We start from the raw sequence: 17,103 nt of genomic DNA, 5'->3' as shown, positions 1-17,103 counted from the left end.
TATGTTTTAAAGACGACATTTCAAGTCAGAAGTGCTAAACGAAAGAAAAGCAAAAAAAATAATGATTGCCAAAAAGAATTTTGACTCACACTTGTTTTGCTGAGAACAATTTTCATTCAAAACTCATTAGATGATTTTTACAGAACATATATAAAAACTCCAGGACAAAAAAGTGTTATTTTGTATTTCACATGCGTCCGTTCTCTCATTTTAGATGGGAAACATTTAAAAATAGTTTCCATTTCAATTTTTGTTTAGGCCTAATTATTTAGGCTGGCTCAATATCCTGTGGTTACTGTATCAAGACAATGAAATACTTCAAAACAAAATTTCTTTTATAAAACATTTAGATTGCTAGAAAAAGAACCCATGCTGTTTTCTTTCATTGGGTCACTTCAAATATTCATTATTGAAAATTTTCCATTACTTTTAATGGTTACAAATCTATTACTTTAAAATAAATTTTTCTAGGAAAAAAAAGCACAATTATTCTATAAATACTGTTTTTAAAAAGACCTTGAGTTTAAAACTTCTTTGGATATCTGTGACAACTGAAACATAAAACATGTGGCATGAAAATGTCAGGCTTCAGAAAAGATTGGCTTTGGCAAAGAGATAGTGTGCTGAATGTAGACATACGCATTCTTTGTAAGAATAATTTATATTAGAATCTACTGTTATCTGTACAAATCTTAATTGAGTGGAGACTTGCACAGCTGTCCAATGAAGTTTTGTGAAAAGGTTAATTCATTTTAAGAAAAGAAGTAAAATTACTAAACAGAAAAAAAAAATATTTAGGGGAAAAAAAACTGTAAGTCCATTAGTGATTTGGATTCAAGAGAAGCGAAAAGGAAAGATATACCCATTTGAATGCAGAGTTCCAAAGAATAGCAAGGAGAGATAAAGGCTTCCTCAGTGATCAATGCAAAGAAATAGAGGAAAACAATAGAATAGGAAAGACTAGAGATCTCTTCAAGAAAATTAGAGATACCAAGGGAACATTTCATGCAAAGATGGGCTCAGTAAAGGACAGAAATGGTATGGACCTAACAGAAGCAGAAGATATTAAGAAGAGGTGGCAAGAATACACAGAAGAACTGTACAAAAAAGATCTTCACGACCCAGATAATCATGATGGTGTGATCACTCACCTAGAGCCAGACATCCTGGAATGTGAAGTCAAGTGGGCCTTAGGAAGTATCACTACGAAGAAAGCTAGTGGAGGTGATGGAATTCCAGTTGAGCTATTTCAAATCCTGAAAGATGATGCTGTGAAAGTGCTGCACTCAATATGCCAGCAAATTTGGAAAACTCAACAATGGCCACAGGACTGGAAAAGGTCAGTTTTCATTCCAATCCCAAAGAAAGGCAATGCCAAAGAATTCTCAAACTACTGCACGATTGCACTCATCTCACATGCTAGTAAAGTAATGCTCAAAATTCTCCAAGCCAGGCTTCAGCAATATGTGAACCGTGAACTTCCAGAGGCTCAAGCTGGTGTTAGAAAAGGCAGAGGAACCAGAGATTAAATTGCCAGCATCTTCTGGATCATTGAAAAAACAAGAGAGTTCCAGAAAAACATCTATTTCTGCTTTTTTGACTACTCCAAAGCCTTTGACTGTATGGATCACAACAAACTGTGGAAAATTCTTCAAAAGATAGGAATACCAGACCACCTGACCTGCCTCTTGAGAAACCTGTATACAGGTAAGGAAGCAACAGTTAGAACTGGACATGGAACAACAGACTGGTTCCAAACTGGGAAAGGAGTACATCAAGGCTATATATTGTCACCCTGCTTATTTAACTTGTATGCAGAGTACATCATGTGAAATGCTGGGCTGGAGGAAGCACAAGCTGGAATCAAGATTGCTGGGAGAAATATCAATAACCTCACATATGCAGATGATACCACCCTTATGGCAGAAAGTGAAGAAGAACTAAAGAGGCTCTTGATGAAAGTGAAAAAGGAGAGTGAAAAAGCTGGCTTAAAGCTCAACATTCAGAAAACTAAGATCATGGCCTGTGGTCCCATCACTTCATGGGAAATAGATGGGGAAACAGTGGAAACAGTGGCTGACTTTATTTTTCTGGGCTCCAAAATCACTGCAGATAGTGATTGCAGCCATGAAATTAAAAGACTCCTTGGAAGGAAAGTTATGACCAACCTAGAGAGCATATTCAAAAGCAGAGATATTACTTTGCCAACAAAGGTCCGTCTAGTCAAGGCTATGGTTTTTCCTGTGGTCATGTATGGATGTGAGAGTTGGACTGTGAAGAAAGCTGAGAGCTGAAGAACTGATGCTTTTGAACTGTGGTGTTGGAGAAGACTCTTGAGAGTCCCTTGGACTGCAAGGAGATCCAACCAGTCCATCCTAAAGGAGATCAGTCCTGGATGTTCATTGGAAGGACTGATGTTGAAGCTGAAACTCCAATATTTTGGCCACCTGATGCGAAGACCTGACTCATTTGAAAAGACCCTCATGTTGGGAAAGATTAAAGGCAGAAGGAGAAGGGGATGACAGAGGATGAGATGGATGGATGGCATCACCAGCTCAATGGACATGAGTTTGGGTAAACTCCTGGAGTTGATGATGGACAGGGAGGCCTGGTGTGCTGTGGTTCATGGGGTTGCAAAGTGTCGGACATGATTGAACAACTGAACTGAACTGAATTCATCCAAGGAAGTTGTTATTTGCAGTTATGAAATTGGGCCAAAATATTGACAGTTTTCATTTTCTCTTGTTGGACCATCTTATTTAGAATCATGGATGACTGAAATAAAACAGAATCTTAGACATTATCTGGGTCCAGGGTTCTCAACTCTGTGCTTCAGAATTAGCTGAGAAGGAATTCCCTGGGGGCCAGTGGTTAGGACAGTGCGTTTCCATTGCCTGAGACCCTGATTCAGTCCCTGGTCTGGGAACTAAGAGCTCACAAGCCAAAAGAAAAAAAAGAATTGCCTAAGGGGTTTAAAAAAATACCCATAGTCCCACCCATCTAACTCAACTGGTCTGACGTGGGGCACAGCATCAATATGAGTGCGTCTATGTGTCTGTGTGTGTGTTAAATTGTACAAAATATGAAATTCACCATTTAAAAAATTTTTAAGAGTACAGTTCAGCATCATTAGGATATTCACATTGTTATGCAACTAACACCACCATCCACCGCCAGAACTTTTCCAGCTTCCCAAACAGCAATTCTGTACCCATTAAAAAATAACTCCCAGTTCCCTCTTCCTCCCAGTTCCTGGTAATCACCATCCTACTTGCAGTCTTTATGAATTTGACTATGATAGGTATCTCACACAGGTGGAATCCTGCAAGATTTGTCCTTTTGTATCTGGCTTAGTTCATTTAGCATCATGTCTTCAAGGTTCATCCCCTTAGTAGCAGGTACCAGAAGGCATTCCTTTGCAAGCTGGTAGCATCTGTAGTTTTAAAAACTCCCCAGGTGATTCTAATGACCAGGACTGAGACCCACTCAATTTCATCCAACTCCTTTCTTCTTTGAGGCTTCCCGGGTGGTGCAGTGGTAAAGAATCCACCTGCCAATGCAAGAGACTCAAGAAAGTCAAGAGACGAGGGTTCGTATGCCTGGGTCAGGAAGACCCCCTGGAGTAGGACATGGCAACCCACTCCAGTATTTTTGCCTGGAAAATTCCATGGACAGAGGATCCTGTGGGCTGCAGTCCATGGGGTTGCAAAGAGTCAGAAACAACTGAGTACACACACACTTTCTTATGCAGAGGAGAAAACTGAGGTTCAGAGAGAGGAAGTGACCCGCATTTATCATCCTCTCATTCAGCACATGCTTACTGCTCATTTACCATGTTCCGAGTAACTTGGGACTCAGATCTTCCGATCTGAACTCTGAAGCTTCACAGGTTGCCCTATACACTGCTTTCCTTGTGTTTGAAAAATTTCTAACTTCAATAGCAGTAAAATAGTACTTTCGACTCTGGGGCTATTTTGGGAACCGATTTTTAATATGTTTTTATTTAGAGTTCTATTTAGAATCATTTTACTTTCTCTAATTATAATCAAAGTTGAATATAGTAATCACGAATCAAGCCAAACTATTAATTTAGTTGAGAATAGATGATTTACAGTAACTTTAAGTTTATCCTCTAAACCAAGAGCTACCTGGTAAATAAAGAAATAAAAGGAAAGCCTTAAGATGCTATTTCTCTAAAAGATGGGTGGGAAAACTCCAGCCTTCAATTTGATTTCATCTGGCCATAGGAAAAATCCAAAGAATTTATGCCTAAGGCCATGAAATTATAACCTTAAAGTATATAATAGCAATGCCCTTAAAATGTATTTTTGTGTAATGAAAATAATTCAAGAAAGTCCAAAAAAGATGACTTAAAATGCAGACAAAAGGAACGTTTCATATTTCTTTAAAGATAAAATGAAGAGCTTATTTTACTTATGTAAGTTTTTTATTGTGGTAAATTATGCTTGACATAAAGGTTACCATTTCATCTGTTTTTAAGTGTTCAATTCAGTGGCAATAAGGGACTTCCCTGATGGTCCAGTGGTTAAGACTGTGTATTCGTAGTGCAGGGGGCATGGGTTTAATCCTTGGTTGGGGAACTAAGATCCCACATGCTGCACACTGTGGCCTAAAAAAAAAAAATTCATTCGCAATAAGCACATTCACAGTGTTGTATAACCATCACCAGTATCTATTTTCAGAACTTTTCATCACCCTAAATAGAAACTCTATACCCATTATACAATAACTCCCCATTCTCCTCTCCTCCAGTCACTTGTAACATCTTTTATATTTTCTGTCTCTATGAATTTGTCTATTCTAGGTATCTCTTATAAATGGAACCATACTTCAAGGAGATGCAACCAGTCTATTCTAAAGGAGATCAGTCCTGGGTGTTCTTTGGAAGGAGTGATGCTAAAGCTGAAACTCCAGTACTTTGGCCACCTCATGCGAAGAGTTGACTCATTGGAAAAGACTCTGATGCTGGGAAGGATTGGGGGCAGGAAGAGAAGGGGATGACAGAGGATGAGATGGCTGGATGGCATCACTGACTTGATGGACTTGAGTCTGATTGAACTCCGGGAGTTGGTGATGGACAGGGAGGCCTGGCGTGCTGCGATTCACAGGGTTGCAAAGAGTCGGACACGACTGAGAGACTGAACTGAACTGAACTGATAATATTTTTCCTTTGTGTCTGTTTTCCACTTAACATAATGCCCTCAAAATTCACCCATGTTGTCTCAGAATTTCATTCCTTCTTAAGGTTGAATAATATTCCATTGCTTGTATATACACTTTGTTTATCCATTTATTTGTCGATAGTCATTTGGCTAGTTTCTACTTTTTGGCTATTGTGAATAACGCTGCTGTGAATGTGGGTATACAAGTATCTGTTCGAGTCCCTGCTTTCAATTCTTCTGGGTTTGTACCTACAAGTGAAATTTCTGGATCATATGGTAATTCTATGTTTAAGTTTTTGAGGAACTGCCTTACTATTTTCCACAGTAACTGCACCATTTTACATTCCCACCAGCAATGCACCAGGGTTAAAGTTTCTCAAATCCTCTCCAACTTAAGTAAAATTTTAATCTTTGTTTATATAACCCTCAATATTAAAAAGTTTTCTAATCCCTTCGTCTTTTATTCTGCATTTCTAGGTGGCATGGTTGTTTTTCAGTCCAATATAAATGTTCACATTCTTATTATTCTATTCTACACATCTACCTTCTTTGATTATAAAAGCAATATTTACTCATTGAAAACTTACAGTTCATATAATCCATGTTTCTCGAGGTTTTACCAAGCTTAGAATACTGACGTGGTCACATTAATAATAGTATCTGAAATTTTACTGCCTCTTGCTCCCAGGCAGATCTTCCTTCCTCCAGTTCTGCCCTGCCTGAGGTCGGTCCTGAAAGTCCTCAGGAAACCCCTGCATGAACTGCGGGGTCTCGGGGTGGGGTGGGGGGCGGTGGTGGAAGTGTTCTAGTCACTGATGTAATTCCTGGGGAAGCCACTGGAGGGCAGCAGCTCCCTCCCACTCTTTACCCTCGCTCTGGTGAGGACACTGCCTCGAGGCCAATTCCTTTTTTGAAGCAGCAGCTCTAAGATCATGGCATCCGATCCCATCACTTCATGGCAAATGGATGGGGAAACAGTAGAAACAGTGGCTGGCTTTATTTTTGGGGGCTCCAAAATCACTGCAGATGGTGACTGCAGCCATGAAATTAAGACACTTGCTCCTTGGCAGAAAAGCTATGACCAAACTAGACAGCATATTAAAAAGCAGAGACATCACTTTGCCAACAAAGGTCCATCTAGTCAAAGCTATGGTTTTTCCAGTAATCATGTATGGATGTGTGAGTTGGACTACAAAGAAAGCTGAGCACCAAAGAATTGCTGCTTTTGAACTGTGATGTTGGAGAAGACTCTTGAGAGTCCCTTGGACTGCAAGGAGATCCAACCAGTCAATCCTAAAGGAAATCAGTTCTGAATATTCATTGGAAGGACTGATGCTGAAGCTGAAACTCCAATACGCTGGCCACCTGATGAGAAGAACTGACTCATTTGAAAAGGCCCTTATGCTGAGAAAGATTGAAGGTGGGAGGAGAAGGGGATGACAGAGGATGAGATGGTTGGATGGTATCACCGACTCAATGGACATGAGTTTGAGTAAACTGCGGGAGTTGGTGATGGACAGGGAGGCCTGGCGTGCTGCAGTCGGGGGTCGCAAAGAGTCGGACGCACTGAGCGACTGAACTGAGCTGAACTGAACTCTCAAAGTGCTGCATAGCAATTACTGTACAGAAGCAGGGGTGTGTCTGTCATATAGTTTCTGATCACACTTTGTCACTTTGGTTTCTACAGCACCATGAGGAAACTCAAGCACAAGTCTGAATCCAAAATTAACAATTGATGGAGAAAGTGAAAAAAAAAAAAAGTTCTAACAACTGATAGCTGGACGCTGATAGCTGGCCGTGGTGTTATCGAAAATGAACAATTTTACAAGAGTTTACAATTATCAGACAGTCACTCTGATGGTGGAACAAGGCATTAACTAGACCATGCCATAATCATATCTAAACACAGCTAGAAATAAAGGCATCCAAGCACCATAGAAATGTCCAAACACCTCCCTTTTCTAGTTGCATGAATGACTGTGCCTTCCTAGGTAAAAATTAAAATCCCCAATCATTGAATTGCCCCTTCCTCAGGACAGACCTCAATCTAGAACAAGCCTTTGCCTGCCCGTCAGTCAACCAGCCCAAGTCCAAATGCTAACGAGACCCTCCGAACTCGTTCTTAACCTTGACCCTCCCGGGTCCTGGAGTGTGCATTCCCCCTCTCTGTAGGATTATAAACCTAACTGTTATCTGACAACAGTTGTATTTCTAGTGGCTTTTTTTTTTTTTTTTTGCATTGGGTCTTAGTTGCTGCGTGCAGGCTCTTCTCTAGTTGCAGCACGCCGGCTTCTCATTGCGGTGGCTTCTCTTGTTGCAGACACACGGGGTTCAGTAGTTGCAGCTGGTGGGCTCTAGAGGGCGCAATCAATAGTTGTGAAACACGGGCTTGGTTGCTCCGCGGCATGTGGGATCTTGCAGGACCCGAGATTGAACACGTGTACCTTGAGTGGGCAGGCGGATTCTCAACCACTGAGCCACCGAGGGAGTCCCTCCAGTGGCCTTTGACGGACAAGCTTTACCTGGAAATGTTTAAGAGATTTAGGCTGTTGTCACCACTCTGCTTCGTCACTGTCTCACCCCTCTTCCAAATTGATGCCTGCAGAACGACTTGAGTTTTAGGTGAAAAAAATTTTGTGTTTTTTCTGAAAACTTAGAGTGAACATGGAATACTTTTATAATTTAAAATAAAATTACACCTTTAAAATAATAGTACCTAAGAGTGTATATACTCTTCTGCCCACTACACCACTGATAAAAAAGTTTTGAACATTCCTATAATTTTCTCCTTGTTTTACACATCAAAATCATGACTATACCCTTTCTCTCTCTCTCTCTTTTTAATTGGAGTATAATTGCTTTACAATGTTGTATTAGTCATTGCTGTACAATGAAGGGACGCTGCTGTATGTATACATATGGCCCCTTCCTCTTGGACCTCCCTCCCATCCCACCCCTCTAGGTGGTCACAAAGCAGAGTTGAGCTTCCTGTGCTTTATCATAGGCTTCCACTAACTATTTATGTGTAAAATAGATAGTTTGTGTGTATGCGTGCCAAGTCACTTCAGTCGTGTCTAACTCTGTGGACTGTAGCCCCCCAGGCTCCTCTGTCCATGAGATTCTCCAGGCAGGAATACTGGAGTGGGTTGCTATGCCCTCTTCCAGGGGATCTTCCTGACCCAGGGATCTAATCTGCTGTCTCTTATGTCTCCTGCAATGGCAGGCGGATTCTTTACCATGAGTGCCACTTGGGAAGCTCCGTAGTGTATATGAAAGTGAAAGTCGCTCAGTCATGTCCGACTCTTTGTGACCCCATGGACTGTACAGTCCATGGAATTCTCCAGGCCAGAATACTGGAGTGGGAAGCCCATTCGATTCCCAACCCAGGGATCGAACCCAGGTCTCCCGCATTGCAGGCAGATCTTTACCAGCTGAGCCACAAGGGAAGCCCAAGAATACTCGAGTGGGTAGCCTATCCCTTCTCCAGCAGATCTTCCCAACCCAGGAATCAAACCGACCCAGGAATCAAACCGGGGTCTCCTGCATTGCAGGTGGATTCTTTCCCTGAAGAGCTAGCATGCATCAATCCTAATCTTCCGATTCGTCCCACCCTCCTCTTCCCTCTGCTTTTTGTTGGTTTTTCTACCCCTTCATTGCTCCTCTTTTTTACATTTTACTCTCCAAGAGGTTCTTTTCTTAGCTTATACATATATATTCACTTTTATACCATTCTTCCCTCTGTGAGTTCTACGGTAGGGCCTGCGAGCTCTCCAGTGAGTAGTAGCTTCTGGCACAAGCGGGACCACCTCTTTCTTCCCAGCTTGGGAAAAATCAGTACTTGATCGTGCCTCTCCTTCCTGTTGACCCTGAGTGGGGGTTTAAAATGCTGTTCAATGCACTCTTGGTCACTATAGCTGACACACTGGGGCTGACCTTCTAGATGAAAATGGCTTGTCATCTCCCAACACAGGTAACAATCTTGACAATTAGACTCCCCCCCTTCATAATTTGTGATCTCGTCGCCGTCACCTAGGGGCTTCCCAAGTGGCATTAGTGGTAAAGAACTGCCTTCCAATACAGATGACATCAGAGATGTGAGTTTGACCCCTGGGTCGGGAAGATCCCCTGGAGGAGGGCATGTCAACCCACTCCAGGATTCTTGCCTGGAAAATCCCATGGACAGAGGAGCCTGGCGGGCTACAGTCCACAGAGTCACAAAGAGTAGGACATGGCTGAAGCGACTTAGCACATACACACCATCACCTAGACTGAGATAATACTCTTGAACAGCCTTTAAAGAAAATGATACTGGAAGAGTGATATTTAAACTACTTAGATTAGAAGAAAAAATGCTCATTTTTCTTGCTCTCTAAATTATTCATCGATATGAGGAACATATAAGAAATGCTGTTATTTATTTATTTTTAAAAGAATTTATTTTTTTACTTTACAATATTGTATTGGTTTTGCCATACATTGACATGAATCCGCCATGGTTGTACACGTGTTCCCCATCCTGAACCCCCCCCTCCCACCTCCCTCCCTGTACCATCCGTCTGGGTCATCCCCGTGCACCAGCCCCAAACACCCTGTATCATGCATCGAACCTGGACTGGCGATTCGTTTCACATATGATAAGTTACATGTTTCAATGCCATTCTCCCAAATCATCCCACCCTCACCCTCTCCCACAGAGTCCAAAAGACTGTTCTATACATCTGTGTCTCTTTTGCTGTGTCGCATACAGGATTATCATTGCTGTTGCTGCTGCTGCTAAGTCGCTTCAGTTGTGTCTGACTCTGTGCGACCCCATAGACAGCAGCCCGCCAGCCTTCGCTGTCCCTGGGATTCTCCAGGCAAGAACACTGGAGTGGGTTGCCATTTCCTTCTCCAATGTATGAAAGTGAAAAGTGAAAGTGAAGTCGCTCAGTCGTGTCCGACTCTAGCGACCCCATCGACTGCAGCCTACCAGGCTCCTTCGTCCATGGGATTTTCTAGGCAAAAGTACTGGAGTGGGGTGCCATTGCCTTCTCCGAGGATTATTGTTACCATCTTTCTAAATTCCATATATATGTGTTAGTATACTGTATTGGTGTTTTTCTTTCTGGCTTACTTCACTCTGTATAATAGGCTCCAGTTTCATCCACCTCATTAGAATTGATTCAAATGTATTCTTTTTAATGGCTGAGTAATACTCCATTGTGTATATGTACCACAGCTTTCTTATCCATTCATCTGCTGATGGACATCTAGTTTGCTTCCATGTCCTGGCTATTATAAACAGTGCTGTGATGAACATTGGGGTACACGTGTCTCTTTCAATTCTGGTTTCCTTGGTGTGTATGCCCAGCAGTGGGATTGCTGGGTCATAAGGCAGTTCTATTCCCAGCTTTTTAAGGAATCTCCACACTGTTCTCCATACTGGCTGTACTAGTTTGAGAAGTGCTGTTATTTATTAATAATTAGAAATAGGTCTATCTTATCTGATATGGCAACTTTATGTAATAAACTATTATGTAATAATAATACATATTTATTATGTAATATGGAGAAGGCAATGGCACCCCACTCCAGTACTCTTGCCTTGAAAATCCCATGGGCAGAGGAGCCTGGTAGGCTGCAGTCCATGGGGTCGCAAAGAGTCGGACAAGACTGAGTGACTTCACTTTCACTTTTCACTTTCATGCATTGGAGAAGGAAACGGCAACCCACTCCAGTGTTCTTGCCTGGAGAATCCCAGGGACGGGGGAGCCTGGTGGGTTGCTGTCTATGGGGTCGCACAGAGTCGGACATGACTGAAGGGACTTAGCAACAGCAGCATTATGTAATAAACTTTATATAATGAACTATTTTCCTTTATTAAATCTTTTACTTCCTAAATCTTTACTAAATAAAGTTTTTACTTATTGAGTACCCCATAATGAGTACCTCATTCATCTCAGTCAATGAGATTTTTTTAGAGTTCCTCCAACTGCATTTAATATTTCAGAGTCATGCATATCCTTTTTTGTGTTTTTCTAAATAAATCCAAATTGAAGCTTTTATGACTTGTCAGAACTTTGTTCTGAGAAATACATGTCCCAGAACAGCCCAAAGGAACACAGAGGAGCCATTTTCATTTTTAGTACAGAACTCCATACAATATGACCATCAGAGACAGTTGTACTCTTTATATGTTCACGTTCCTACTGGCATTGTGAATTTTTTATCACTGAAAAACTTACCAATTCTCAGTGTGGGGACCCAGATGAAAATCTTCACAAGTTCAGAGAAAGCAAAATTATTATAAATAAAAGACTGAAGACACAGATGGAAAAATATTAAGATCACTGTTACCAGTGTATTGTTGCATTCCTGAGGCATATTTTTATTTTGATCCAAAGGCCTAACGGGTTTTTGAGAGGTGGAGGAAGGTGGGGGGAAAAACCCAGCTTTGCCTTTTATTTAGTCGCTATATAACATATCTGTTAGCACTTAATTTCATATATAATCCAAGTAAACATTTATCTTAGGCTTTCCGTGTGTCATGCCCTCTCTTGAGTTTCACATGTTTTGACTTGTTTACTCCTTAAACAACGCCAAGATATCAATACTATTCTTATGCCTGTTTTACAAATATCCAAACTGAGCCATAGAGAGATTAATATTAATAAATTACCAATGGTGTCCACTAATTAAGTGGTAAGGCTAATTTTAAACTTCAGAAGTCTGGGTCTCATAGTTGTAACCTCTTCTCCATTGGATAGACTCCTGAGACAGTGATCAGACCCCCATCCTCCTTCCTGATCCAGGCTGGGCCACACTAGGCCACTTGAACACTCTTCCCGTAATTCCTGTCCCAAGTCACAGGGGAAAAGGCTGCAAATATTTGGAGTCGGTACATCCCAGTTGAGGGGCTATCCTGACAGGCCACCCATCCCACCAACTTTTCTTGAATTCTCATCCCTGACTCTTCAGATCTGCCCTGTTTCCAACTTGTATCCAAGCCTGCTTTGCCACCCTTCCCATGGATTCTGTAAGCTTGTCACCTAACTTCCGGTAAATCCCCTTCTGCTTGAGTTGCCAAAGTCACTTTCTGTTTCTCACAACCAAAGAGCACTAAGGACACCACTGGATGCTGGGGAAGATGCCTATTTCTTTAAACGCTCTCTGCTGTACGCGTGCTGTACACAAAGCGGGTACCTGGGCATCGAGCAGGGCTCGCCCTGCGGGTCAGCGGCCTAAATGCTATCCTAGATCTTCCACTTACTGGTCTCTTATCTACAAATGGAGCCAATAGTAGTACTTATCTCAAAGCATTGCCGTGAAGAATAAATGTGAGAAACATATACAGTGCTTGGGAGGGTATTTGGCATACACATGAGTGTGTTACTCAGCTGTGTCTGACTCTTTTCGAACCTGTGGACTGTAGTCCACCAGGCTCCTCTGTCCATGGGATTCTCTAGGCTAGTATATTGGAGTGGGATGCCATTCCCTTCTCCAGGGGATCTTTCCAACCCAGGGATCAAAATCAGGTCTCCTGCCTTACAGACAGATTCTTTACCATCTAAGCCACCAGAGAAGTCCACTTGGCATGTACTTAGCATCCAATATATATTACCTTTTCTATTATCAAATGAAAATCATTCCAATGATTTTGACCTGTATATATTGCTATATATAGCAATAATTTAAATTCAACATTAAAATTTAATCCTTCATCTGTAAGTCCTCACATATCTAAGCAAGGTATTAGTTTAATTTAAAAAATCTCCAGAGAGAAAATTTCTGAATAAATCTATACGTATGAAAAGATGTTCTTTAGGTTCTGTATCACTCTCATTTTAATATATATTTTATCTACTGAAATATTTCTTCTTATTTTAACTATTCCCTGAGATACAATGCTGTGACTATATTAATTTTTATATAAGTAGGTGAAGGTCTATAATAAAACATTGTGGTGGTGGTCACCGAATCACGTCCAGCTCTTCAACCCCTTGGACCGTAGCCCGCCAGGCTCCTCTGTCCATGGGATTCCCCAGGTAAGGACACTGGACTTGTCATTTCATCCTCCATTGAAACATTGCAATAAATCTTTATTCTCTCTGAGAAGATCATCTCGAAATGTGTATAGATAAAGCCACTTCAGTTTATTTTGTATAATTAATGAAGTTTTAAAATATGAGTTCTGAGTAAAATTTCTAGCATCTTTTTCTCCAAGGAGGTTGCATTTACTCTGGACTTCTTGGAGGAAGCTATAGTAGGTGAGTGATTGTCAACCTTGTGAAATAGCTAAGTGAGAAAGATATATTGTTTTTTTCCTATTGACCTGAATTATCTTAATTGGCTCCACTGAATTCATTAGATAAATATTCAACCCTCAGATTGTCTTTCCTGTTTAAAAGATCAAAGTAGGTACTGAGAATGGTTTCTGATTAAAAATGCAATTCATCTAAAATAGAGGCAGCTAACTATAAAATAGCGTAGCACCAAAGTTAAGCTTTTAAAATGAAAATTAAAATTTCAATTGCAGAACTCAATATGAGTAAGTGAGAAAGAAAGTTCTCTTCAGGAAAAACAGAGACAAAAAACATATAAACATGACAAAGACATTTATAGGCATAGAGATAATTCAAGCAAGTGAAAACATAAAAAATAAAGCTATTAAAAACATCCTCAGAGAGATAAATAAGGATATGAACTCACGAAATAATAAAGAACCCTTGGAAACTGAAAATATTATAGCAGAAGCAAAAACTTTAATAAATGATTTGGAAGATACAGTTGAGGAGTCTTCCAGAAAGAAGGAAAAAAACCTCAAAAAGATGGAAATTGGAGAGGAAAAAAAGTACAGGATTACCGCAAAACATCCAATTTCTATCTAAAATGTGACTACCTCTAAGATAAGGATTTTTTGTTTATTTTGTATATTGCCTAGAATAAAACCAGACACATAGCACATCCTCAATATGTACTTTTTTTTTTTTAATGAAATGAGTTGAAGACATAAGAACAGAGAAAATAGAAAGGAGCAAATTATCAGATACAGGAAAAATTTCAGCATATTTCCAGAGTGAAAAGATCTTAACATTCAAAAGATTCCTTAGCATAAGGAATGGGGAAAGACCCATATCAAGATACATGATTGCAAAACTTTAGGAGATCAGAGACAAAGCTTCCAGAGAGGAGGTTCTCATGCATAAGATCAAGAATCAAAAAAAAAAAAAGAATCAGAGCTGCTTTGAACTTCACAAGAGCAAAGCATGAACTATGTCAGATAGCAGTTAGGGGTTGTCAGCATGTGATTTTATACATTCTTTTATATGTCTTATGATGCAGAGAAACCTATTTCATTTATGCACAATGACAGAGAACAATCGACTTTAATATCACGTAAAACTAGTACTTCTGTGCCACATGTGCGTGCGTGCTAAGTCGCTTCAGTTGTGTCTGATTGTTTGCAAACCTATGGACTGTAGCCCACCAGGCTCCTCTGTCCATGGGATTCTCCAGGCTAGAATACTGGAGTGGGTTGCCTTGCCCTCCTCCAGGGGATCTTCCCAACGCAGGGATCAAACCCACCTCTCTTATGTCTCCTGCATTGGCAGGCAGGTTCTTTACCAAAAGTGCCACCAGGGAAGCCCCCCAGCGCCACTAAAGTCTTTTGAAATAGTCATCAAATATGAAAAGCAGGTTCATGTCTTGCATTTTGTAGCTTGATATAGTTCCATGGTGCCAAATTAAAATTAAAACCACTAACTATTCAATCTGTTGAAGGTGCCCTCATTGCATGCAATTCTAACAGGTAGAAAATGGAGGCAAAAAGTGGACATTATAGGACTTCCTGGTGGTACAGTGGATAGGAATCCATCTGCCAATGTAGAGGACAGGAGTTCGATCCCTCGTCTAGAAAGATTCCACAGGCCTTGGGCAACTAAAACCTGTGTGCCACAAATCCTGAGCCTGTGCCCTAGAGCCCACGGGCTGCACATGAAGCCCACGTTCCTGGAGCTGGTGCGACAATGGAGGCCACCAGAATAAGAAGCCAGAGCAGCACCAGCAGAGAGTAGCCCTTGCCCTCCTCAGCAATAGAAGGCCCCACGCAGCAATGAAGACCCAGCATGGCCAAAGAGCAATCATCACAACAAGTAAATGCAGTTTTTTAAAAAGTAGAAATTATATAACACAAAATTGATCCTCTGCTAAGTCACTTCAGTCGTGTCTGACTCTGTGTGACCCCATAGACAGCAGCCCACCAGGCTCCCCCGTCCCTGGGATTCTCCAGGCAAGAACACTGGAGTGGGTTGCCATTTCCTTCTCCAATGCATGAAAGTGAAAAGTGAAAGTGAAGTCGCTAAGTCGTGTCTGGCTCTTCTCAACCCCATGGACTGCAGCCCACCAGGCTCCTCCGTCCATGGGATTTTCCAGGCAAGAGTACTGGAGTGGGGTGCCATCGCCTTCTCCGAATTGATCCTCAGATGTCCACTAATAGAGACTTCCCTGGTGGTCTAGTGGGTAAGACTCTGCATTCCCAGTGCAGGGGGCCTGGGTTCAATTCCTTATCAGGGAACTAGATCCCATGTACTGCAGCTAAGACTTGGGGAAGTAAAATAAATAAGTGTTGTTTTTTTTTAATGTCAACTAATAAAGTAAAAAAAAAAAACTAAAAATGCTCACCTCTGGCCAGTGTTCATGTGGTGACCAGGGCCAGTGATACTGCCATAGGCTCTGTGTATCTGGATTGTCGATCTTTGAATGTCCAGGTACTTTCAATTGTAAATGATGGAAAATCAACTCAATCTAATTTTAACAAGAAGACAATGAAAAGGCTCCAGGCAATGTGAAGTCTGAGGATGGGTCCTGCTTCTAGCATAAGTGATCGAAGGGTGCAAATCACATCATTAGTTCTCTCCTTCCACCTTTTCTCTTCGTGTTTCTCCTTCTTTGCTTCTGTTTTGCTCTGTGTGGCTTTATTTTCAGACAGGTTTTCTCCATATAGGAACAAAAATAGCAACTAAACAGCCCAGGCTTACATTATTCTCACAAGTAGCAATTCCAAAAATAAGAGTGCAACTTTTACTGACCTAACATTTGCATCAATCTTTGAAAACAACTTAGATGATGTCACTGGCTTCCTCCTCAACTGAGTGTCTGTCTAAAAGCAGTAAGTACTCTGATTGGGCAGCCTGGTTCATCAACCCATGTAACTGACAGGTCCACCGAATCCCATGAATTGGGAGGGAGAGAGAGCTTTCAAAAGGAATGGATGGAAGAAGACTCCTCCATATCCACTACCCCAGAGTAACAGATGGCCACTCACATGAAATTTTCCCCTAGGAGTCAAAAGTCTTCATGCTATTGGAGACAAAATAAAACTCAGTGGTTCTGTGTTTTTTATATTAATTTTTATTGAAGTATAATTGCTTTAAAACTCAGTAGTTTAATGAAGAGCATACTTGAGAAAATTATCACCTTGACGTGATGGATGGCTTAATTAGAATTTAAAAAAGAAAACACGCACAACATTATCCAAATCACTGGAGGTATAACATCCTTGGTTTCTAGGAGATATGTAAATGATTCTATTGTATTTTTAAGTTGTAAATGGATGTTGCCAGGTTGCTTTTGAAACTGGAGTGTTAGTAGCTCGCTTGGTCATGCCCGACTCTTTGTGACCCCGTGGTCTGTAGCCTGCCAGGCTCCTCTCTCCATGGAATTCTCCAGACAACAATACTGAGGTGGGTAGCCATTCCCTTCTCCAGGGTCTCCCGCATTGCAGGCAGATTCTTTACTCTCTGAGCTGCCAGGGAAGCTCAACTTGAAACTGAAGTCACAACTTTGTCCATAGGACTTTACACAGAGAGACACATCTTGGGAGATAAATGCAAATCTCAAATTATTTCTATCCACATGCGCCCCCAACATCGTACTAATATTT

General features: G+C 41.1%; 1 long non-coding RNA gene across 1 annotated transcript in view; it reads left to right on the top strand.

Moving 5' to 3' along the window:
- The window catches only part of LOC129651414 (uncharacterized), a 29,996-nt gene extending 24,322 nt beyond the window's left edge, over positions 1-5,674 (top strand). Inside the window, exon 4 of the long non-coding RNA XR_008714133.1 lies at positions 4,826-5,674. This is a non-coding gene — a long non-coding RNA (uncharacterized LOC129651414). The remainder of the gene's footprint in view (positions 1-4,825) is intronic.
- The last annotated feature ends 11,429 nt before the right edge of the window (positions 5,675-17,103 follow it).

The sequence above is a fragment of the Bubalus kerabau genome, chromosome 4 (assembly GCF_029407905.1).
Source record: "Bubalus kerabau isolate K-KA32 ecotype Philippines breed swamp buffalo chromosome 4, PCC_UOA_SB_1v2, whole genome shotgun sequence".
Taxonomy (NCBI): Eukaryota; Metazoa; Chordata; class Mammalia; order Artiodactyla; family Bovidae; genus Bubalus; species Bubalus kerabau.
Note: the sequence above shows the minus strand (reverse complement) of the source record. Positions and strands in the feature narration are given on the sequence as shown.